Here is a 26,941-nt window from a genome sequence, read left to right on the forward strand (position 1 = left end):
TCCCTGAAGGGCCAGATTTCTGAGTTGCCCCTACAGAACATACAGCTTTTTATTTTTAGCAAAATGCATATGAAAATTGTGCTGTAAAGGTCTCTTTTAGTTTAACCCCTCCTGACAACTCAAAATGGGTGTATTTGCCATCCTCTCCCTTCTTCCTGTTTTTTACATCTGTAAGTGGTTCCTGATGAGGTTTAATTCCTGGGACAGGTGCCTCGTTGCCTACTTGTAACTATTCTCTGACCCTGCTTCAAGGGTCAGAGCAGGGTCAGAGAATAGTTGCAAGTAGGCAACGAGGCGCCAGGAAGCACTTAGCAGCAGGTGCAGTTGAAGTTAATTTCTTTGTAACCCTTTTGTAAAAGGTTACAAAGAAATTAGGTTCAACTTTTGCACCCGCTGCTGTAACCCTTGCTTGGCTGAAAAGTCGTCCCCGCTGATTCGCGGATTTTTCCGCGATTTCGTGAGATTCGCGGATCGCGAAATCGCGGAAAATCTGCAAATTCACCCGCGAAACGGATTTTACGCCCACCCTTAATGTTAACTTTGATTTTGATGGTGCTCAGAAGAAACTAAGGGAATGTGAATCAGTAAGTTACAATCTTGCTTTTAATTTGTGATTGATAGGACAATTTGTGTTCTAATGTACACTCCTGCTGATTTGGAAAGTGGATAACTTTGGGCATTGCTCCAATACAACACAGTGAGTTGATCAGCCTCTATTTTCTTCTCTCAGCCGGACCTTGCACTAGTGCTTCCATACTTGGCCAGACATACGAAATAACTTTGTCAGGCTCCAACCTAAAACTATTTCCCTACTTTGCTTAGTTTTGCACCCCCCCCTTTCATCCGGATTATAGAAAATTGTGGGGATCCTCTGAATTTGTACATCAAGGACTCATCCCCCCCTGCCTGACCTCAAAATGGTCGCCTCAGTCATTGACTCTGTGAACTCTCCATCGGCATCTGAGACCTACCCATTTTGACTGATGCCCGGTGGAGCTACCTCGCGAGCTAAAGGGGAGATGGGCTACGGATTCCCTCCTTGGCCATCACCTACCCAGCTGGTCCTTGGGCAAACTCTCCTGCGTCTCTCCTCACCATATCGCCCTCCTCCTCCTTCACCCTACTGCTCTACTCTTCTCTTCTTTCCAGCTACTGACCCCTGCTCCCACCCGTCCTTGCTCTTAGTTCCCACCCTGTTTATCCACTGGACTTTCTTATGTGAACTTTCCCTCGTCAGTTGAGACCTAGCTATTTGAATGATGCCCGATGGAGCTACCTTGTTTAGCTAAAGGGGAGACGGGCTGTGGATTCCCTCCTTGGTTGTCACCTACCCAGTCGGTCTTTGGGCTGACTTCCCTTCGTCTCTCCTGCCGTCTTTTGCCTCATCCCCCCCCCCCTCCTCCCTACTTCCCTCACCTTTTTTTCCTATTTCAATGTGTTGATTATTTTTGACGTTAGGTGTAATTGTTATCATTTTCTGTAACATTGTGTAACCGAATTTAGAGCGCTCTGATACCTACGGGTCTAGCCAGTGCTATACAAAAAATCATTAAATAAAATAAAATAAAGAAAGAAAAATAACAAATTGGTGCACATCTACTCAACCTACCTTGAATAGATCAAGCTACATCTCGCAGGGAAAAGCATCGAACCTCCATAACTTCCCATGGCAAGGTATCTTCAAGAATGAAGGCACAAACTCACATCCTTACACTGGTACACCTGAGGAAGAGATGAATGTTTGCACTGGCCACAGCAAGCCTCTAACAAATTCCCACATGTCTGTGCCATCTATAGTTCCTTCACACAAGTTCCTGATCCAAACATATGAGAACATGTCAATATTTTGGTCCTAAAATGATGAAATAAAAGTTTCAACCTTCTGGCTAATCAAGCTGCAGAAGTGACATAGCAAGTAGAGTCATTTTGAATGAAGAAATTCGATCCTGGGACGAGTAGCCTTTCTCTGAAGAGGTTTGCTCAATCTACCAAGAGCAATGATTGTAGCAGTTAAATGTTATCCAACCATCCCAGTGGCATACATTGAGCAAGCACCTTTATTCAAGGTAGACAACAAAGTGTATACTGTTAAAGGATTACAAACTGGTTTCTTAAAAGTATAATCATGACACTGCTTTGGACAACTCTGTGTGAGAAAACCATCTATTGGGCTGTGGCTATAACAATCATTCTTAATTGTTGTTCTCTTGTCTTTCCTTTTTTATTTTCATATTACATCTAGGAAGAAAAGAACATAAGTAGGTAATATGCCAATAGAATTCGAAAACTGTAAAGAAAATGACAGAAAAAGAGAGAAAAATGACAGAAAAAGAGCAATAGAGAGAGAAATTGATTGCTCTCACCTGGCTTTACATGGTTCACTTGAACATATTCAGTTGTCCTGTTTAAGCATCAAAGTGGAATTAATATCACCTTAGTTGTTCTCACAAATTTGGAAGGATTGTCCTTGTGAAAATAGGTTATCACTAGTTGAACTGACAAAAGTAACAAAAACATGAATTGAAATTATAAATAATTATCCTTAAATAATTGTATTCAGATATGAATGTACTTTGGAAAGACATAGGGCAATATATGGAGTTTGGAGAGTGTGGGGCGTTGCCAAAATTGATGGATGTCCCATCTGCCCTATTTAGATTTTATAGAGACCCTACAAATTCTAATTAGGCCAGAAAAGACCCGCATCATTCTGTATAAGGTGTCCTGTATCTGCTAAACTCTAAATAAGGTCCTTAGAGCCTGATTTAGAGTTTGGCAAAAGTGAGAGCACTGTCATAGTTCAGCGGTGATCCTGCTACACCAAGTTCACGGTACTGACACTCTGTTTCATGTTAAGTAAGCACCAGACATACCCCGACAGAGCCTCGGCTGCCTCTGCCATTGTAAACTATTGACTTAGCTGCCCATCAGCCAAGAGACCACCAGGTTGCTTTGACACGTTATCTGGCCTATTGATGGTCAGACTATTACCATTCATTTTCCCTACCAGTATCCAACATGGGAGGCACGGCAGACTTGGGCAGGGAAAGGTAGAACGGCCCCCAAAAAGAGAAGAAAACTTCCTGCCTATCTATGCCATTTAATTTGTGTTCAAAGGAAAATAAATCTTCCATTTGGAAAGCTTGTTTTTTGTTTAGTTTTTTTCCTAGTGGCCAATTCAAAGGTAGCCCTTACACAGCAATCCTTCAGTGCTGTAAATTGAGCCACTGATGCAGCAGCTCTCTTTACAGCACAGATGCCCCTGCCAGGCAGACATTGATCTAGAAAGAGGGTGGTCAGGCCTCAGCCACATGGTGGCTGCTCTAGTCTCTGCTCCCCCATGGACTGGTGGACCTGTGCCATGGTCTAAATTGTAAAATAACTTAAAACCTAAATACATGGCCTCACCCTACATGGCATATAACAGCAATGTGGGTGGGCAGTAAAGTGTATATTGTTTTTTGTGGTGTGGTGTTATTTTGTTGTGGTTGTGCTTTTGTTCTCTTCCATTGCATTTTGTTGCTTTATGTCACACTATTATGTGGCTGTATTGATTTGTAGTTGTGATATGCGGTGGTGTATGAAATACTCATTCTGTTAATATGTTCTGTAATTATTCCATTGTTTAAATGTGTTGATAGTTTAATTTGCTTCCTGCCACTGTGTTGTTTTTGTCCTGCAATGCTTTGTTTAGTGTTTTGTTCTGTTGCTTTAATCTTTTGTGTTGCATTGTTAGTGTGGTGGAGCCCAGTACATGTGTATCCTCTCCTTGAGTTCTAATATTTACAATCAGATCAGTATCTGGCTGCTAAATATCAAGGGGTTTATTTACAAAAAGATGACGCATCTCTGTGTTAGAGCAGCGATGCATCAGTTTCCTTGCACTGGGGAAAGAAACCTTTGTGCCACCATGGAATGACTCATATTTACATTATGGCGCACCATGTCGCAAAGATTGACAGAGGCATCAAGAATCCTGGCACATCTGTCTGCGCAAAAGTCATGCATTACTGAAGTTGTATTGTAAGCCTGACGCAACTCCAGCAATGCTTGGGAAGGGCTATACTTAATACACTGCGTCACTCCTAATGCCTGCTCCCAGCAGGCGTAAGGTTTTGATGCAGTGGTGTCCTAGACGTGGGCAGTGAAATCTTGGAGATTTCACTGCGTCACTTCTAAAAGGCTTTCTCGTGTGGGAATGCCCACCCTGCATACATTATACCTGATGCAGGTATAATGTGGCTCAGGGGTTTAGAAGGTTACGCATCTGCCTAGACGCAAAATTTTCGCAAGGGGCTTGTAAATAAGCTCCTAAGTTTCTGCTGGAGAACAATTGAGTATACAAGTTAATGAGTTTCACACTTGTCCTAACATGTCGATTAGTGTACGGAGTCAAGGGGCGGTGGTTCCCTTTTGGAATTAGAGTCCTCACACACCCTTACAGGGTGTCATGCTTCATCATAGGGCCTGTGCTCATGGTACTGCCATTAAATGGAAGCGCGATCAGTGCAAGCTGCATATTTTCCACCCGTTGGTAGAACTCTGTAGAATCTCGCTGAGTTTTTATGTAACTTCAGAATTCCACAGAATGAAACTCCGCGAGTTTCGGCCACCTCTAGTGGTGATAGGCCATGATCAATTATTGGCGCTATTTCTACTTCAGTTGGAAACTTCCATGTCAAAAGGTATTGGCCTGTGTGCGAATTACACATGTACTATTTGTCCATGTGCAAATTGACTAACCTGTGGTTCTTGCCTAAAGCTAGAAAAAACCTTATTGGTAAATAACTGATTTGCACACTTTGAAACTTGAATATTATTTCCAGAGCATGCAAACCACAACACATATGTGAATTCAGGACGGCACTAATCAGAATTTCATGTTATTTGCCAACAAGACTCTTTTGAGGAGTTACCTGTTTATTACCTTTGGAAATCTTGGTCAGATATCTTGGAGTAGGCAGTTTACACACGTGCCCTTAACAGATGAACAAATACAGCCCAACTTGGGAGTACGCATATGAAGCGGAAATAGCTACTGAGTCCTAATTAAGGCAAACAATTAAGCATAGCTTAGTAGGGGTCCAAATAGCTAGTAGGGTGGACTTTGGTGTGGGGATAGTGTGTGGCTGGGATTTTCAATTGTTCTCAATATCTCCACACCTAATCCACATTTTATGACTAAATCTATATGGAATGGCAAATGCAGACTTGTTTGTTTCAGTGTGAATTTCCTTATGTTGTTTGTTTCATGGGGACTACCATTTTCATCTACCATCTGCTCTTCGCAGGGCGCAAATGAGAGTGGAGCAATGGTGTAGAATGAATGGTTCAGGTAGGAGGTGTTGAATGTGGCAGGAGGAAGTGGAGGATGTGGCCTGGCAGGGGGAGCACTGCATGCATCCCTGTGCATTAGACGGAGGGGGAGCATTGCATGCCTCTTTATGCATTAGAAGGAATCAGATAAGTGACTTGGTTGCACTAGCAACCCAATTCCAAAATGATTTAACAGGTGGGTTTTATGGGCTGTAAAATCATGTTTGGAATTCCAGTGCTTGGAAATCCAAGTGCCGGACACTGGGCCATTTGCAAATGGGTGGAGAGGTATCCTACCCAGGAATATTGTTCTGCTCAATTTTGTATTGTGGTCTAGATATCTTAACAGTAACGTATCAATTTTGCAAACATTAACAAAGTTATGCTACCTTTTTTACTTCTATTTTTTATGCATTTACGTTTATGGTTCAGGGTCTGTTAATGCTCTTCTGTGTTGTGTACTTTTGGGCTCGAATCTTACAGTTTTAAACACTTTATCTATGTAATATTGTGTGAGTCAAATACCAATACAGAGCAGTTAAAGACTTTTCAAGTAGAAAAAAATAATGATCATAGATTGAATTATGAAAGACTTTGTGCAATTACTTTTAGACATTGGTACCTGGAAAGGGTGAGGAAGGGAAAACTGCACAATGGCATACCACACAGATTTATATTTATCTAGAATGGTGCGAGGATCAACCCTGGCCAAAACTGTTCTATGTTTTGAGTTCAAAGGGACTTAGACCCAAGCATTTTGGCTTGTTGATGTCTATTTTAGTTTTTTTTCAAAAAATGTGTGCTTATTAATATTTGTTTAATTTTGCTGATTGAATTGTTTTCCAATCCAATCTGTAAACCACTTTTCCCATCAGTTACTCTCATGTTTACCACAAAAGAATAATTGTACCCACTTTGCCAGCTTGTACTCAACTCAAACCATTTTACACCACCTGTAACTGTGAGGTGGAGACAGAACTTCATGTTTCTTTTTTCTGTCAGGGATATAAAACAGCCAGGCAGTGGTGGCTGATCCAATTGTGCAGAAACATAGGGTCCAGCAATGTGAAGACCTATTTAGGATCCTGAAATATAACACCCACACGCCACTTGTATATGCCGTGTTGTGTTTCTTAATCTCTATGTGGTGTGTGCGTAAGTTGTTTTTGAAGACCCACTTACGGTCTTAGGTTGATGTATTTTTCTCTTCTTATCTGGTATACTTATCAATGCTAACCTCGCTTTTAGTTGGTTTTTACTTGTTTTCAATTTTATGTGAGTAGTGACCTTTAACTCAAATGTATTTAATAAGGGGGATTATTCTCACTCTGCTGGTTGCCCCTGGGAAGCAGCAGGCACGTGATGATGTTGTAGGAGGTGGGCAAATGGTGTAATTAATTAAGGACCTATTGGGATTAATAGGCTTTGGCTGTACATTTCAACAACATTTTTAACTCTCTATATTTATTACTTGGGTTGTACATTTTATTATGATTGTTTAAATGTATTGTACGTTTATTGCAGATTCACTTTTATGGTCTATTTGACTAAAATAAAGTATTCAAACCAAAGAAAAACATTTTTGTCCACTTAATTTTGCTCTGCATATACACATAGAACTGTAGGGTGTTTTCTTTACCTCTGTTTTTTGCATCCTGATCGGGCTGCAACAGATTCTCCCCACGCCGATTTCCACCAGCAACAGCCTTCCTCTTACGTACCACAATCTGCTAGCTCCCACCTATGCAAACACCTTCCTTGAGTCCAAGGCACTGTATTATCCGCTGCAGCAATCTCGTGTTTCCCTGAGCCGGTGCGTGTAATAGAGGAGCAATTTCCTCCAGCATGTTGATTTCTCTCAAAGCTGCATGCAGGAGAATATTATATTATACAGTATTCTTATTGACACAAAAATCAGGAACTTACTTTCCGATTCAAAAAGTTACATTGTGACAACTATCAGAACTTGAAGGTTTACTTATTCTCTGTTCTCAATCCAAGATGATCAAACTTATTCGAGAAATACCTCGCATCCTGTTTGGCACTATAAAAGGGATGCTCATTTTGAGTCCTGTTGCCTAGCTTTGCGTGCTGAGAATGTTCAGGCAAGAACCACAGGTTAGTCATGCATTGCTTGATTCCTTGCTCACTGAATTTGTGGATTCCCCATCCTTCTCCAGTTCCTGCTTCTTATACCTTGTTCTGGTTCGCCAGACAGCTGGAAGGTTTTTCTGGTCCCCAGCTTTTTCATCCTGCTGGATATTATTTTCTAGAACAATCCTAGACTTCCAGTTTCATTCTGGCATCTGGGTTTGCGTCCAGAAATAGTAGACCATTTCTGCATACTAAGAGGATCCTAGGCCCAGCTCCAAGAAGACCTGCTCTTGTCAAAACAGGCATAATTCCCTGATCCTGAGTCACAGAATCAGAGTCTCCATTCTTAAATGTAACCTAGTACCTTGGACAACCCACAAGTACAGCAGAAACTCTCTTGCTCTACAATTTACATCCAACTGTGAGTACCAACTGACTAATTACTGTAATAATATTGACATTGTGAGATATCTGATGGCTTTGTGGGTTGCCTCTCCCATTCCTCTCTTGATTGATTAGAATATTTATCCTGGTACCCAAGATGGCTGGTGATATTTCAGAGATGGAGTCCCTGTGTGTTCAGTTATTAATCCAAAGTCTTTCAATATTACAGACTTGAGGGATCAAAAGACCAATATCATGTGTTGTCTGAGATCAAAATATGTAAAATGGGAACCAAGTTCTCCCTCTAAAGTTCCGAAAGCATAGGCCAAAACTAGACAAATTGAAAGTTTAAATAACCTCCACCAAACCTACCCAATGTTTTTAATACGTTCAGAGTGTGACAGATGTGACGTTGCTGAAATCCCAATGGAATTTAAAATTACAGATGGTTTTTGGAAAAAGTTAGTCCCTCAGCTACCATTACCATTGAAGACACTAGTTAATTTAAAAGAAAATTACCACCCCTGCAAAAGAAGTCATATTTAAAAACTCCCATGGATTAAACTCAAACTTTAAAAAAACAACTCCCATGGATGACAGTGAAAGAGGTTTTTGTTACATTAGACACGTTTTCAGCTACGACGGGCACACTGGTTACATTTAAATATGAACAGAAATGTATAATATCAGCAATGAAACGGAGCCAGATTTACAAGCCCCTTGCGTCATTTTTGCACTGACGTTGCGTCACTTTTTGTTACGCAGGGGCTGTGTAAAAATGTGGCCCATTTACAACGTGACGCATCACGTTGTAAAGCCCTGCTTCACATTTTACTTGCATCAGGTATAATGTATGCAGGGTGGACGTTCCAACACAAAAAAGCCTTGTAGAAGTGATGCAGTGAAATCTACAAGATTTCACTGCGCAACTTCTAGGACACCACTGCGTCCAATTCTTACGCCTGCTTGAAGCAGGCATAAGGAGTGACGCAGCACAGTGAGGATAGACACAACTCCAGCAATGCCTGACTTTTGCGTCAACAGATGCGTCAGAATTTCTGAAGCATCTGTCAATCCTTGCACCACAGTGCACCGTATTGTAAATACGGCGCATCAATAGTGGCGAAAGGGTTTCTCAGGGTGGAGCAGGGAAAGTGCCATATCTTTACAGATGCGTCACTTTCTTGTAAATCTGCCCCATAGTGCGCATGTTTGCCATAATAAAGAAAGGCAGTAAAGCCTACCGTTTGACTGAAAAAAACTGTTCTTGATACAGCTGCTTTCTGTAAATTGGCAAATAATCTCTAAAGGCATATAATACAGAAAAAGTCAAACAGCTATATTATCATACTATAAATAATTTCCTTCACCCAAGATGTCACTCGAAATGTTTGCTTTAAAGGGTTGGCAAACATTTTTATTTAAGTTTTCATGGATATAAAAAAAAATTGTTTAGTTTATGGATGCAGTAGCACGTCTACTTGCCATGTTGGGACAAACAGTGATATGTTTATATTAGGGGAAGCCTCTGAGAGCGCCATACTATGTCCCTACATGGACTCCCTTTTGTGGTTGAGGGTGTATTCATGTTGGTATGTTGGACTGTGCTTTTGGTCTAGGTCATGCTGCACAGTCTGGGTGCATAGAACCATCTATATATTATGCGTACAATTTCGTCTTTTGCAGTGTAATGTATATGTGCCCAGTACTGTTTTTTTTCACAAGATGTAACGACTGGAATATTTCCAATTTTGCTAGGTGTACTTTTTCGACTTCATTCTGGAGGCATCTTTGTTACTCAGTAACACCCCCCATGTTTACCAGGAGCAATAGCTAGTGGCGTTCACCCATGTTACATCTCATGCTTTCATCTTAGCAGAATGTAGATGCAGAAAAAAAACGACATACAGACATAATTATTAGAGCTTACTTCACAGTTTCAGATTCTGCAGTGCTTTGAACATCCAGATACAGTTTAGTGTCAAGGAAACCCAATATTATGACGGTTTTGCCACAGTACTAATTTAATAAGTAGGGATAGGAACATGTATGTCATCAGGCATGTGGTAAGGTTGGCCTTAAAGACATTTTGGGTGCACACATATATTCCCAAGGGGGATTGCTATGCATATGCATGTAGATTTAGTCCAAAAATGGGTTATACCTACTGTGCAGTGGGATAAAACCATTTGCTAAATGCACCATAAATAATGGAGAAGTAAGGTAAGGGACGTCTGGAAAACGTTTGTGATTTCCTATTTGAAACAATACAAAGTCGTTTTTCCATGTATAATTTTATGTGTAGACAGTTGCATATTATGAAATTCCATCTTCTTTGTAAAGGGGCACAGTCTTTTTTTAATATGTTTTTCTTCAAGTGGATAATATTTTCCCCCTTGGAGAATCGCCTACCACAAATAAACCTACCAACTTTGGGCGCCATCCTTCCCTTCTCACTCTGAAAAGTGACATAGTGACCGATTTAGAGTTTAGAAGGCAGGGTACTCCATCACAAACACAACAGAGTACTCTGTCTGCCAAACTCCCAGTTTACTCGCCTCATTATAGAGATGTGTGGACCATAAGGTTTCCATTTCCAGCTCCTGTTGGCTCAATTAGCAAAAGCTTCCTCTGATGTCCTAATGGAGAAGGGGATATTGGGGTAAGGGCATTACACAGCTGACCTTATTTAGAGTGGACAATGTAACATCCTCTTTTTCATTCCTTTACCAAAAGGTAAAACCGGGGGGTGACGGACAGGAAAATAACAAATAATGGCCACTCCCTATCCCTTGAGTGGCATTTAACCACCTGCAATATTAATCTTGCATGGGCTAATATTCCGACTGAGTGAAAGGATTTACAAGTGCATGGTCACTGTTTGTGAATTTATAGCGCCAATGAATTCAGTTATTTTCATGTGTGTGAGTTAAATTGACACACCTACATATTTATGTGATCCTCAGCAAAATTGGAATACCCTTTTAGTTATTACTGATGACATCTTATCTGTTATCATTCCTTGAGACACTTCCTTGCCCTATTTTAGGACATCAGAGAGAAAATCAATATTACACTGTCTTGGTGGCCAATATGATTTTAATTAAATACGGATTAAAATGTCAAGATCCCATCCAAAAACACATATGCGTGGATTACCTGCAGTGGTGCATCGCTCCTTTTGAAGTGATGGAATTGAGGACTCAACACCAACCTTCAGTAGATTGTTTACATGAGAGCAGCTTTTGGAGTAAATTAAATGTATTAGTTACTTTACTAGTAACTTGGTAGATGTATTCTTATAGGTCTCATTATTTACTAGAGTTCTGTCTGCCAAGACGTGTGGTTCACCTGCTGCTCATTTGTTCTCCATCAGTCCTTATGCACTGGCCAGCCATTAGGTGCTTGGCAGTGTATGGTTTACTGCATTTGCCGTGTGGTTGTCACTTGCCTGTCAGCCTCTTGCTCTGCTGTCATACAGCATTTTCTAAAAGCAAATCTTCCTCTTAGTGATTGACTGGAGGTGCGACTTCCCACTTTGGCAATTCTGTCAAACTGTGTGAAAGTAATACCATGGCAACACGTTTAAGGGAGATATTCTGGGGTCACACAGGGCTGTCTTTCTGCCGGTCTTAAGAATACACTTGACAAGATAAGGTTATTTTTTGTTACCGCAGGTCATCGAAGTCGTGTCAAAAGCGCAGGGAATACATTAATAAAAATGTTTTGCAGGGATGGCGTTTCACATAGAATGTAGTGCTGTTTCGTTTCAGAGCTTTAGCGCTGTTTCCACCAAAGAAAAGACGAGAAAAGAAATAGAAAATGTTTAAAGATCCGTATCTTTTTTTTAACCATAAATAATAATTAAAAAAACCAATAAAAGAGGTGAGGGAACTTGCTGAGATAACCTTTCAGCAGCTCTCACCCCTTGATTTTCTTACATTCAAATCGCTCTGTTTGCTTTCTCTTTAATGTATTACTTAATGGCCCAAGGGCCTCATTTATGAGAAATTACGCATCGCTGCGCGAAAGCAGCGATGCGTAATTTCTCAGTGCGTCCTCCTTGCGACATACCTGATGCGTCATATTTAATGTATGATGCATCATGGCGCAAGGAGTTACAGATACGTCAGTATTTCTGACGTATCTGTAGGCGCAAAAGTGACGCATTGCTGGAGTGTGTCACAAAAGTGACGCAACTCCAGCAATGCGTCCTTTCACATGGGGCAAGCCCCATGTGAAAGGGCCTGCGTCAGCCTTACCCCTGCTGTGAGGCAGGTGCAAGATTTTGACGCAATGGTGTCCTAGAAGTGACGCAGTGCAATCTCATAGATTTCACTGCGTCACTTCTATGACCCTTTCTTGCGTCAATACGCCCCCCTTCCATACATTATACCTGGCGCAGGTATAATGTGGCGCAGGGGTTTACAAAGTGACGCATCTAACTAGATGCGTCACTTTGTAAATATGGCGCAAGAGGGCGCATTTTTTACGCCACTGGTGCGTCACAAAAAGTGACGCACCGGCAGCGTAAAAGTGACGCACAGCCTCATAAATGAGGCTCCAAGTATACAGAACACGCTAGTGCTTTGAAATACTATTTCCCAGTGAAATATATCCTCTGCCTATGTTCATATTATTTTTTTCCTGGCTCAGGTCAGCGGATGGTTACTGTCTGCTCTGGAACAAAACATTTTCAATGACTGATCAGTGCACAAATTGACATTTTGTTCGATTTAGCTTTTTAAACTATTGGTTCAAGACTGATGCAAAGTTGTCCATTGCCAGTGCAAAATTGCATGACACAAATTCGAAATTCTATAGAAGTTGTGATATTTACGTGTCCCTGCCCCATACCTTTTCAACAGATCTCACATTCAGACAGATTTTGTCTGCCAGATATAAAAGAGTGGATAATAGTTACTACTAAAATAAAGAACTGATCCAATGCATTTAGCCATAGATTGCAGCCACAACTTGAATTTTATGACATAATTAACTTGTGGTGCTCACAGCAAAGAATAAATACGATTCACTTCCTAAGTCAACCTAAGACAAAACCTCAGGGCCTGAATCGAAAGGCTATTAAGAATTACGTCACTCCTGAGGGAGATGTTCCTCTGAAGTGAATAAATTAACGGTGTTGATTGGGTTGTGTTATACCGCTTGAAGATTATATTGGTTTGGCGCCATATTTTTAAAATGTATACTATGTTACTTTAAGGGTTTCTTTTTGTGTATGAAGAAAACCCCGGTATTGCCTTCTTTTTTTAATCATTGTCTTTCATGATTTTATTATCGAAATAAAGACTTTAAAAAGTGAAAGTGAATAAATAATATGTGGATGTTATCCCAAAACCGATATACAGGGTGTAATATTTATTTATAGCAATAATGATGTCATCTGTGCCAGCATGCTCAAGGTGTCATATTTATTGGTAGCAATAATGATGTATTCAGTGCCAGCATGCTTAAGATCCCATGTAGTGCATTTGGGATTTGTTATTTTGTATAGTATCGGTATTGACACTTTTCAGTGTTTTTTAGTGTTTTGATATATACCTTCCACTGAAGTATTTTAAATGGCTAAGTATGGAATAGTAGGCAACTACTGCATCCACTTATGAGAACGTTTGCAGTTAAAAAATCAGTTATTTAAAGGATATACGTTGCCCAAGCACCCTACTTATGGCAGATCCCTGGGCCATGCCCCATTTTCTTTCTCCCCACCCCAGGAACCCTTTCTAGTCTATGGCATGCTCAGGGTGTATACCTTGTGATCAGTCTCTCTAGTCCCTGAACCCTGTAGACTACAGAGTGTAGAGTGATTACTTATTCGCCCTGAACCTCCTCAGCACGGCACTCATGATATGCACAGGCTTTAAGTGCATTAACAGTAGTCAACTATGCAATATTGCATACCTATCTCAAAATCCAACACATAACTATGTTCTAGACTGACTTTGCAAAAGTTTAAATAAGAATATGTTTAATTACTATACCATTATAATGCATATTGCAATTCCAGAGTGTAATTCCCACTACATGCATTGGTGAATATTATCTGTCAATTTGTTTGGACAATTCTACACTGTAGCCTTCTGCAGCATGCTTAGAAAGAGGAAAATGCCTTTAATGTTTGTCTTTTGTGCAGAAAGGTGTCCCTTCATGCAGGAAAACAATCATCCCCACAGTGCAGGCACCCTGTACAAAATGATGAGAGGGTGTCTGTGCTGGCGCACAGCTGCTGTTTGTGCACCCCCACAGGGGATAAGAATGGGAATGTGCTGTATCCTGTAGATACGGCACCATCTGGCCGGTTTATTTTGACGCACCGTAGCACAGCAGGAAGGCTTGCTGTGCTGCTGGTCATCAAAATATTGTAAATGAGGCCCTCAGTGCATAATGCTCATCATACTGTGTATGGGCTAATGAAGGGATGGCACCGTGTCCGAGGACGTATTGTTGCATTACAGAGACTTACCCAGCCGTTGGTATTGTGGACAGGCTCCACTGACAGGCTAGTTCCCTAACACAGAGTCAGGAGAGGCCTAGCGCGGTAAAGAAGACGAAGTAATACCATTTTACAGAGCAGCAGAAAACACAAATGCAGAATATCTATTAAAATAAATAGAAGGAAACATGCAACTTTCAGTAGATTTCCACAAAGGAACCCTTTAGTAAGTGTAGCTCTAATCTAAGTGAGTCAGTCGGAAAATTTATTGCAAAGTAGAATCTTTTTGGAACTTGGAGATACTATTTTGAAAATACTAAGATTTCTTAACTGTCAGAAATCTGAAGATAAGTAGCTGTGGCAACAAAAGGTCTCATCCACAGAAAATCTGTAAACATATTTGTTGTAGATTCACACCTATAAATTGCCCAGATTTGGGCATATTCAGGATTTCAGAGATGTGATTGCCATGGGATTGTACGCAAATTGTAGATATGTCATTGTATTCATGGTTCAAGGTCCATCCTCCAGAAAATTGTCTGGATGTTGTGCAGTTGAAGGTGTATGCATGACACAAATGTGGAAATATATGTATTTTTTTTTTTTTTTAGTTCAAATTTTTTTATTAGATTTTAAGGCAGTAAATAAATAGTAAAACATAATAAAAAGTGGAAATATATGTCTTGATAAATTTTTCTTAAGTCTTGCCAAAAGACAAATTCAGCTGTCTATTGTCAAAGGATGTACGGGTACAATATCAATACTTACAGTGGTCCTTGGTGCACCCGATTGTTTATCATTAGTTTACTTTCTCATTTGCTTGCTTCTTACTCAATAGCTGCCCTTCCTGTTTTACTTTTTCACCACTTCGTGACAGAACTTTTGTTTGTTTTTCTTTATTCCCCCTGTCATCTGTGTGCCGCTCTCTCCAGCACATGTCTGCCCTGCCCCTTCTCTCTCTGTTGTTCTCCCAACCTCCAGCTCGTCTCTTTCATCATTCTGCTCTGCACTTGCACCTGTTTTTTTGTACCCTCCCTCATCCTCCCTGCTCACTGCCACTTGCCGGGGGAATTGATCCGTACAACATGATCTACTGATTTATTTCACACCGTAAAAAGGTTAATGAATCCTGATTGAGACTTTAGTAACTTTCCAAGGGGTGACAAAACTGGTCAAATCTTTGTGAATATACACTGAGGAGTTTCTGCTTTTCTCCAAAATGTTGCTGGTACCAGCCATGAACCTCAAAGCCTATGCCCTGCTCCCTGTTGGAAGATTACTCCAATGAACAATCAGGAAATCTGTTGCATTGTATGCATAAGTGTCCTAGGTTGTGGGTGGAAAGAAGGTCTGATGATCCTAATTTTGGGATTAAGGAGTTTCAGATCACAGAACAGATGTGTTTCCGCAAAAATTATTATTATGTGGCACAAAGCTTCGTGAGTGGAACCCTGTATTTCAAGAAGGAAAGACGTGGTTCTGGAAATTAGTTGAAATTGTTCATGTTTTTTAATTTGATGTGACACAAGCATAGGTTTGAAATCACATACTACACATACACTATCCAAAGTATTTTGTACAACTTGATGCATCATATCTAACACGTTTTAGCGCTAACTTTATAAATAAAGTTTTAGACAATTAAACATTAACATAATAAAAATGACTGCTACCAGAGGTGCACTTATCGCCACTTCTTAAGAGCTTGAACTGACTTTATAGTTAGTAGAGGCATTCACATTCTTAAAATGTACCAAAATGGACAGCAAAATCCCTGTGCCTTATGAAAGGAGCCTCCCCAGGGGGCATGATTAACCGAATCCACCTGATTTACACTACAGAGGCAGGTCTGTCTTTCTTCATTCATTTCTTTCTATGCTCGATCCAGCATCAGATAAGATTGTTCAAGACGTTATAAAGCAATACATTTGGAAGGCCTCTAAAACAATTATCTTTTTAAGAAGTAGCAGAGAATGATGTCTTGATTAATAAATCATCAAATCACCCATAAATCAGTACCTTTTTTTGAGAACTAACTTTACAAGTGTATAGGTTGCAATCAGTGCTCTTTACTTGATGGGCTCAAAATATCATTTAGATCATTAGCAGGCAGCAAAGAAAATAAGCACTGACAAAGGTAATAAACCTTGCCGATAACACATGCTAAAGACCTATTTGCTTTACTAAAACTCTTTGGCCCGGGTGGCTATGCTGTATATATATATGAATAGTGGCCATCTTGAAATGATTTTGTCTTTACATTACGAAAAAAACAGAAAAAAATGGCCACATGCATGCACACTCGTGTGTACATCTATGAAGGTCATTTTGAAATAAAACATTTTAGTTGAAGAGAATGCATTTCAAGATGGTGCTCTCAATGTAATGAATTTACTTAAAGCAAAATAAGGTTTCCAAGATTAATACCACGTCTGCGTCCGTGCGCATGCTTGCACCCACAAAGCTGTCCATCTAAGAATGGTTTAAAAACCCTTCCAAAATTGCGACCTGCTTCTACATGGAACTTAGATAGACAAGATAACCATTGAATTATGTGTAGGGCTCCCAGTTTCATGGTATTTATTTTTTTGTCATTTTCATCTGTATTTATCCATATTTATTTTTTGTCAACTTTATCTGTATTTATCCATATTTATTTTGGGTTTTGTGAAAAAAGTAAAGCAGTAACTGGTATAGTTCCACATTTATTTAAACGATAAATATGCAGTGATGCTTGAATGCCTGCCAGGTTTCAGTGATATGAACACCAGCAGAAGATAAATCAATGCACTTATATGAAATTAGGCACATTTCTGTATCAATATTGAGCATAGCTACTGCTGTTTAAGCCTCTTTACTAAAATTCATTTCTTTTTTAACCTCATTGCCTATCAGTCCACACAGATATTGGCCTGGCAGTCATGGCAAAGTGTCTTTTGAATCACTCAAAAAGCACCCAAATTCCGTATATATCCACATTTAAAAATAAATACAGACAAGAAAATAAATGGTTTTCTGTCTGTATTTATCTGTAAAAATCAGGAAAAAAAGGAAAACAGGGAGCCTTAATTATGAGTAAGGGGCAGACTCAAAGCACACTGTAAGGATATATTCGATACAATGTGTCTGCGTTCAACAGACAATTAAAAAGCTACCTTGAGCGAGATCTATAATCAAGCTGCTGCACATTTCCTCAGTTATTATCCAAAGAAATTATGGCAGGCTACCTTAAAATCAGCAATTGTGACAAGCATATCCTACATAGTCTCTAGCTTTTCACCCGCTTGCTCACTTGTGCATGAACCGCTGCCTGTAATAGTTAATATTTTATTGCTCCAAACCATTTTTACTTCAGTATTGTTCAATGCTACAATTTGAAAATTGCTCATGACCAATATGTATCCCCGAAGATTTTCATATCTCACTCACTTCTGTTTAACCCCTTGTATCAGGCGTAGCCAATGTAGATTGAGCACACCCAGATGCATGCTAGGTTTTCAGGGAAACTAGTGGCTATGTAATTGAGTTTCTTTTAAAATAACAGTAATAAATGTCCTTCACATGGATATCTTGAAAGTCTGGCATTAATCAAACCCTCTTGGACCTAATTTGGACACCCAAGCTCTATATCTTCCTGTGAGTACAGATGAAAATTCTTTACCTAGTACTCCTAGAGATTCTGTTAAGACTTCTATCATCTTGTGATATAAGCTGTCCATTTTTGGTATTAATTAGAAAAATGAGAGACCATCAGTATGGTATTTATTATGTGGACATATACAGGTTAACATAAGAACACGTGGATAAACATGGGCCTGTAAAGCAGTCTGTCATCCTTTTGGACTAGGGTGCTTTCCCACTACAGGCAAAAAAGATGTTGTTACATGGTTACTTTTAGCTTTCAATGGTTATGAGTCTAGTTGTAAATGGAGACATTCAATACATTTGTATGCTCTCAATGTATGTTTAGATGTCGGCACAAGAAGTTAAAGGGAAATGTAACTAATATGTTCCCCTACCTGTTCAGACCTTTATACTTCTGATATTGATAATTTGGGGCTTCAATTGCTTGGTGCATTATTCATGATAAAGTACTGCTACTACTATTATTATTATGACTAATAGTCATAATTATGATGATCATCAAAATCACAATAATCACAATCTCAAGTGAGAGTAAAAACATTCAATGATCCACACACCATAGCAGATAATCCTGCTTCAGAATTTACTTTTTGAAAGTTAAAATTGAAATTGAAATTATTTAAAATACTCCGTCTCCATGTTGGAGTAACATGGGGCTTTTTTCATCTACAGACTTTGTAGATGGAGTGGAGCGAGCATGGGGAATCTTACTAGGTTCGGAAAAATCGTTCTAGATTTTTTAAGAAAGCCCTCACTCACAAACCTAGTTGGTGACATGCTTCATCATCGGGCCCTACCGGGTGAGGTCGAATGCCTCCCCGGGTGCTGCGACGCCAGAATTACTGTGGAGCTGGATTTTTTGACAAGTGAGAATGTTATTTGGTGGTTTAAAAATGGCTGGATTGTGGTCCTAAATAACTTTATTAGATGGCCAATCAGACACGCTAAAAACAAAGTGTGGGAAATTGGGCTAAATAAATTGTGCAGCAGTTTCCCAATAAAATAAGTGGGGTCGGCATGTTTCTGCCATCGTGGTATGATTTACCTGGCATTCATCAGGACTGAACCTCGGCGGTATGGGCGCGCTAAGGCTCACTCTAACGTGAGGACGTGAAAGTGAAAAGGTGTAAAACATGCAATCAGAGGAAAAAGTGTGAGGTTGCCCTATAATTTAGGGAAACCAGATTGCACCTGTGGAGAAAATGACAATAACAAATATGGAAAGAGAGAAGATAAGACACACAGTTATTATCCATCTTGCTTAGTTGTTTGTTACAGAAATGCCATGCTCAAACACTTAAATAAGTGTGCTTATGCTCAGGAAGATCTTGTATCCTGTGCTGCGTGGCTGTCCGGAGTTTGTTCACTGTGCCATTTCTTCTCTAGTTTCCGGCAGGCTTGCTTGGAATCTAGGAGTTCTGCTGTGAACCAGCTGGCCCTCTTGCTGGTGTCTCTGTGGGGGGGTTTCTTCAGCGGGGCGAGGGTGTTGGCGCAGTCCTCGATCCAGCGTCTGAAGTTGTGGACAGCGACGTCAGTGTTGGAGGGTTCGGTGGGTGGGTTCAGAGCGAGGTTTGCATGTAGTTGGTCTTCGGTGATTTTGCTACAGTGGCAGCGGGGGATCTGTTGTGTGCGGTGGTGTGTGGTGGGTTTCTGGAAGGTGAAGTGGATGCAGTGGTGGTCGGTCCAGAGGAGTTCGGTGGTGTGGCTGACGGAGACGTGCGGGCTTGAGGAGAAGACGGGGTTGAGCGTGTGGCCGGCGGAGTAGGTGGGCGTTGTGAAAAGTTGTCTCAGTCCGAGGTTGGCTAGTTTATCGATAAGGGTTGTGGAGTTGCTGTCGTTGTTGTTCTCAAGGTGAAAGTTCAGGTCTCCGAGGAGGATGTAGTCAGTGGAGGTCAGAGCGTGCGTGCTGATGAAGTCAGCGAAGGAATCGCAGAACTGGGGGCGGGGTCCGGGGGGTCGGTAGACGAAGGTACCTCTGAGGGTGGAGTTGGGGTCTGTGTGGATCTGGAAATGCATGTGTTCGGCGGTGCTGAGCGCGTCATCGGTCCTAGTCGAGACCCTGTTGCTGTTCTTGTGGACGATGGCGATTCCTCCTCCGACTCCGTTGGTGCGGTCTCTGCGGGTGATCTTGTAGCCGTCTGGGATGGCTATGGCAATGTCGGGTGCGGAGGAGTTGTTCAACTAGGTCTCTGTCAGGAAGGCGACGTCCGGGGAGTTGTGTTGAGCAGGTCCCAGAGCTCGACGGTGTGTTTGCGTGCAGAGCGGGTGTTCACTAGTATGCATCGGAGGTGGTTGAGGTCTTTCTTGGCGGGTGGTTCGTTGGCTCTGAGGATGGTGTAGCTGAAGTTCCGACAGGTGAAGGGACCGTGTGTGCATTTAGGGGCGGCCTTGAAGCGGTTGTGGGTCCGTCCGGGGTTGAGAGGGTGCAGAGTGCTGGCATCATAGTGGCGGCGGTCGTCATGGCGGGTGCGGGGGCCAGGGGTGCTAGCACTGGGTGCGGTCCATGCGCAGACGGGCTTGCCGCGCGCCAGCAGCACGACCGCGCAGTGGCCAGCATGTATGGGGAGGTGGGAGTGAGGAGCAGCTGGGAGGCGGGAGGCGGGGCAGCGAATGGGCAGTCAGGGGGGCGAAGCCACAGGGGACGCAGTGGTGGGGCGGTGAGGGGCGACGAAGGAAACAGAAGGCAAAGGGCACAACAATTGAGGGGTAAACGAGTGGCACAGAGGGCAGAAAGTTCAGAAAAGTGCAAAAGGTCACAGAAAACGGGGGAAACGAGTGGCACAGAAGGCAAAAGTTCACAAGAAAAGGGCAGAAAGGTCACAAAATAGGGAGAAACGAGTGGCACAGAAGGCAGAAAGGTCACAGAAATGCAGGGGCAGCTAAGCAACAGAAGGCAAAAACGGGCAGAAAGACACGAGGGCCACGAGGGGAGCAGAAGTAAAAACCAGGCAGGGAGACACTAGGGCAGCGAGGGGAGCAGAAGGGAAACCGGGCAGAAAGACACGGGTGCAGCGAGGGGAACAGAGGGAGAGAACGGGCACGGACCACGTACAGGCAGCGAGGGAGAAGACAAAGGCAGGCACAGACACAACAATGAAAATCAGTCACTACAACGGGAGCAATGAAAGAAAATACAGGCAATACAATGGAGGATGAGCAAAACTACGGCCTACCACTGGCCACCAGGGAGGAGGCGCAGGTGGTAGCCTGCGGGTGGAGGAGGGCCTCGAACTTCCTCAGCAGCGGCAGCTGGGGCAGGGACACACAGGCAGTGCTGTGCGGAGGGGGAGCGACCTACCTGGAAGGGTCAAGGGTCGCTCTCCTCACCGCGCAGCGGCCGGCCTATATGGGGAAGTGGGAGGGAGGAGCAGCTGGGAGGTGGGAGGTGGGGGCAGCGAATGGGCAGTCAGGGGGGCGAGGCCGCAGGGGATGCAGGGGCGAGGGGCGACGAAGGAAATAGAGGACAAAAAGGGCCCAACAATTGAGGGGGAATCGAGTGGCACAGAAGGCAGAAAGGTCACAAAAAGGGCAAAAGATCACAAATATACAGGGGGAAATGGCTGGCACAGAGGCACAAAGGTCCCAAGAAAGGACAGAAAGGTCAGAAAAAACGGGGGGAAACGAGTGGCACAGAGGCACAAAGGTCACAAGAAAGGGCAGAAAAGGTCACAAAAAACAGGGGGAAACGAGTGGCACAGAGGCTAAGAGGTCCCAAGAAAGGGCAGAAAGGTCACAGAAAATGGGGGAAACGAGTGGCACAGAGGCAGAAAGATCCCAAGAAAGGGCATAAAAGGTCACAAAAATCAGAGGGAAACGAGTGGCACAGAGGCACAAAGGTCCCAAGAAAGGGCAGAAAGGTCACAAAAAACAGGGGAAATGAGTGGCGCAGAGGGCATAAAGGTACCAAGAAAGGGCTGAAAGATCACAAAAAATGGGGGGAAACGAGTGGCACAGAGGCACAAAGGTCCCAAGAAAGGCAGAAAGGTCACAAAAAACAGGGGAAACGAGTGGCACAGAGGGCAGAAAGGTCCCAAGAAAGGGTAGAAAGGTCACAAAAAAACTGGGGGAAACGAGTGGCACAGAGGCACAAAGGTCACAGGAAAGGGCAGAAAGGTCAGAAAAAAAACGGGGGGAAACGAGTGGCACAGAGGCAGAACGGTCCCAAGAAAGGGCAGAAAAGGTAAAAAAAAATGGGGGGAAACGAGTGGCACAGAGGCACAAAGGTCCCAAGAAAGGGGTGAAAGGTCACAAAAAATGGGGGAAACGAGTGGCACAGAGGGCAGAAAGGGCCCAAGAAAGGGCAGAAAGGTCACAAAAAACAGGGGGAAATGAGTGGCACAGCGGCACAAAGTTCACAGAAAAGGGTAGAAAGGTCAGAAAAAACAGGGGGAAACAGGTGGCACAGAGGGGAGAAAGGTCCCAAGAAAGGGCAGAAAGGTCACAAAAAACAGGTGAAACGAGTGGCACAGAGGCACAAAGGTCACAGGAAAGGGCAGAAAGGTCAGAAAAAACGGGGGGAAACGAGTGGCACAGAGGGCAGAAAGTTCCCAAGAAAGGGCAGAAGTCACCAAAACGGGGGGAAACGAGTTTCACAGAGGCACAAAGGTCACAAGAAAGGGCAGAAAGGTCAGAAAAAATGGGGGGGAACGAGTGGCACAGAGGGCAGAAAGGTCCCAAGAAAGGGCAGATAGGTCACAAAAAACGGGGGAAACGAGTGGCACAGAAGGCAAAAGGTCACAGAAATGCTGGGCATAGACCACGTACAGGCAGCGGGGAGACAGACAACAGCAGTCACAGACACAACAATGAAAATGCAGTCACTACAACGGGTAAAATTAAAGAAAATACAGGCAATACAATGGAGGATGAGCAAACCTACAGCCTACCACTGGCCACCAGGGAGGAAGTGCAGGTGGTAACCTGCGGGTGGAGGAGGGCCTCGAACGTCCTCAGCAGCGGCAGCTGGGCAGGGAGACACAGGCAGTGCTGTGCGGAGGGGCAGCGACCTACCTGGAAGGGTCAAGCGCGTCGCTTCCCCAGAGTTCTCTGCTTCTCTTTTTGCATATATATATATATATATATATATATATATATATATATATATATATATATATATATATATATATATATATATATATATATATATATATATATATATATATATATATATGTATGTTTGGAAAACAAACTTTATTTTTCGTAAATTGCTCTAACAAAGAGGATTGCTCTTTAAATTTACAGCTGGTAAAAACTGCAGAAATGCCAGAAATGCGCAACACCTGTGAACTTTATTTATAAATGCCTAGTTGTTATCACACACTTTTCCAGGTTGATAAAGGCTGCTGGGACAGCTGAAACGCGTTCCTGATATATTCACAAGTGCCACTTTGAATAAAAGAATTGATCCTCATTTCGAGTGCGGGCTCCTTCTGTTAATGAAGTGGAGTGCTTTCATATGTGATGGGCGTGTGTGGTGTTCTCCTACGACCTGTACCACTGGCGGTCTAAATGCACCAACAAAGCCACACCTTGGAGTTTGTCTAAAAGATTGGAGGCCCGATCATTGTATTGAATGGCAGCCCACTGCAGATTTTTAGTTCTGCCGGGAGCCTAGGATATCTAATATCTTGGAGCCGGGACTTGTGGCATTGTCCATGAGTAAATGAGGAACTTTACTTTGAACAGCGATTGTTTTAATCTGCAAAGTTTCAACAGCATGACAATTACGATCATCAGCAGATGCATTACTGTGGCTTTTACATCAAGGGAACTTGCATTATTAGTGCAGGCATTGGAGACACTTGTCTTTTCATGAATTATGACTGCAACTTTGCTTTCAATCGATTTAATATTCCCATATCCTGCCCTGATTTAAATGAATTTATAATTAAGCCTGTATTTTGCAATTAATGTGAACGCTGACATTTGTATATTATAAACACACACTTACCAGAATCCGGATTGCTATTTGGAAAACAAACTTTATTGTTCAGAAGTTGCTCTGACAAAGAGGATGGCCCTTCAAATTTAAAGCTGGAAAAACTGCCAGAATGCCGGAAATGAGCAACTTTATTGATAAATGCCTAGTTGTTATCACACACCTTTTCAAGTTGACAAAGGCTGCTGGAACAGCCGAAGCATGTTCCTGAAATTTTCACAAGCGCTGCTTCGAATAAAATATTTCATCCTCATTTCGAGTTCGGGCTCCTTCTGGTAATGAAGTGGAATGTTTTAATATATATATATATATATTCACTGAAAAGGACAAAGGATTCAGGGATGTTATAGTTACAAATTAGCAATTAAAAAACCTTGGAAATTCATTGAAAAAACCATAGGTTTCAGGGATGTTATAGTTAGTTGGACATTTCACTCAAACAAAACCATAGAAATTCTGCGGTTATAGTTAGTTGAGCTAACTATAACTCATGCCACCGCAATGTACTGCTGATGATGTCACATATTACATCATTCATGACATGGTCAGTGACATCACTGATGACATCTCAAATGTCATCACTGATGATATCATCCTGTGACTGTGTGTTTCTGTAAAGTTTAAATATGTTTTATATACATATTAAATAAATACAAATACGAGGGTCCGAGGGAATTTTAAAGTCCTAACTGGATTCAATCCCCCTTACTATACTATTCAAAAACAAATAGAATCCAAAGGACCAAAAGAAAAGAGTATTACAATATATACCTCTTTTGAACTCTGACAACTCATTATGTTGCAAGTGTGTAATAGAGAAGAAGGCAAGGATAACACAAGAAATAGTACTCAGGATCTCCTCAGGATAGCTCGTATCCCATCAATACACAATCGTGTGCCCAGTGTCATCATCTGGGAATCCAAACGGTTTTCTTCCTGCCTCTCTTAACAATCAGAGAAGACAGAGAAAAAGAACCGTATCCTATGTAATGCTTGTTTCAAGAAGGGAAAACAACAAATATGACTGTGTTTATTGGGAGAGTGTGGATAGAGGTAATATCTGAGGTGCAGTGCAAATATTCATTTAGTGAAAAAAGAGAGTGTTAATTTAAAAATGATGAACTAGTGAGATAGTATGCTATTCTTACGACAGATGATCATATACGTCTCTCATAGTTCTCCGATTAAAACCAGTGTGAAAGTGCAAAAAAAGAATTTTATCTTTTTTTATATATGGTGCAGTTTGAAACTAATTACTGCTTAGACGGTCGACATGTTTCAGCCTTAAGGGATGACTGCCCCTGGCTTTCTTCTGACCAAAGTTTCTATTGTCACTGCATTCACAATAAAGAAAAGATCATACATACAGTTTTACTGTTGTGATCATCATGTTCAATCCCTTGTGAAAGTACGATGGATAAACTACATCTAGGGAAAATAAACATTACATTTTCTTGTGTGCCAGCACCCTCTCATAAAATTACACAAAGAAATATATGAATTCAGGTTATTCTAGAAAAGATTTGGGGCTTACCATTACTTTCCAATGGGTAAGCCTCACCTCCCTCGGCACCAGCTCAAGTTATGTTCTATGAGGCCCCCCTCTACAAAAGAAATTCCAACAATACTAGTTTGTATGGAAACAATTGATGTTGTTTAATCATCAACACTTGTAAATATATCCAAAACTAAAAAACACAAAACGTGTAGCAGACTGTAAAAGACCCACTGTCGTGAAGGGAACGGATGGCTGACTGAATCAAAATATGAGAAATCTATCATTGTCTCAAGTTCAGACACCGTATTGTAGATAATTGAAATCTATGTTTTTATCTCCCAAACGATTGCCTCCGACTGAAGACAACTTCTTAAAAAGCATTTGTGTCGGCAAATGGTAGTAAATAGCGATCATTGCCACATTACTGATAAGCAGGACACAAGATCTCTCATATACAATGGAGAAACACACCTGTACTCTTTGTTAAAAACCATTGATAGTCAATAGTTCGAATGCTATGTTACACTTGGTATTACGTGTCTCTCTTCTTTATTGTGCAGGAGAACATACTTCATCGTGACGCGCAAACGGCCAAACTGTGGGCATACTTGTAGATTGAATTCAATGGCCACTTACAAGCAGCCGGCAAAAAACCTTTCGTAACTCTTTCCAGAGACCCAGTATCTATCGTTCATGGGCGAACAAAATAGCGTAAACTGATGACTGATTGCACGCATAATTATATCTTACTCGTAAAAAAGGCGTCTATACCGCTAGTAGAAAGCAAACGGTAAATGCTTACCTGTCAGTCGGTACCCCCAGTCAAGAGACTGAACTGGAATGGAGGTACCAGATCGGACGCTACTCCACCATTGTATTTCTGTAGCATGGGCGTTTCTTGGTTGCGCGTGCATAATGCGTATAGATCGGGTCATCAAAAGAACTACTGGTGCCGATGGAAAATGTAGTCCTTGATCTTTTACGGAAATAAAGATATTGTAAAAACTTGTAATTTGGATTCATATCTATTCTATATGGAGCCCTAACGAAGCCCAATCATTAGTTTGCCGTTTTATTTGCATCCAGTGACCTACTTCGTCAACGAAGTCGTCAAGAGATCAATGCCTCGATCTAATTGTGTAGATGGGAATTGTAGTTTTTAGATGATATAAATAAAACATTTTTAAGACAAAAAAACTTCAAATTTAAGTAGTAATTGTTAATACTTTCTCAGAAGTCCAGGATTTAAAGGAGGGAATAACTCATACCCCCATTAGAATTCAATGACATATTATTAGCAGATGTTAATCTTATAACAGCGCGATATGAGCATATTGTTCGCACGTATACATTACATATCGAGGATATCTTACTATGAATGTTATTGGACTCTAAAATAGGTCTGTACAGATTAACCGATATTACCAAGGCTTTATAACAGTACTGTCTATAAATAATAGTCATGCTGCCAAAGTTAATCTGACAGGTTCAAGACACAAAACCAAAACTAATAGATGGACATACCTGGCGGCTACTTATTGATATAGTTGTTACAACGAGTCTACCAATAATTATACTTTTGAGACTCCGCTTTTCTTTTTTATTATTATTA

The 26,941-nt window shown here is 41.6% G+C and overlaps 1 pseudogene; it reads left to right on the forward strand.

Moving 5' to 3' along the window:
• Nucleotides 1–25,943, forward strand: part of LOC144790764 (eukaryotic translation initiation factor 3 subunit E-like) — a 29,568-nt pseudogene extending 3,625 nt beyond the window's left edge.
• Nucleotides 25,944–26,941: the final 998 nt, after the last annotated feature.

This window comes from Lissotriton helveticus, chromosome 11, assembly GCF_964261635.1.
Source record: "Lissotriton helveticus chromosome 11, aLisHel1.1, whole genome shotgun sequence".
NCBI lineage: Eukaryota > Metazoa > Chordata > Amphibia > Caudata > Salamandridae > Lissotriton > Lissotriton helveticus.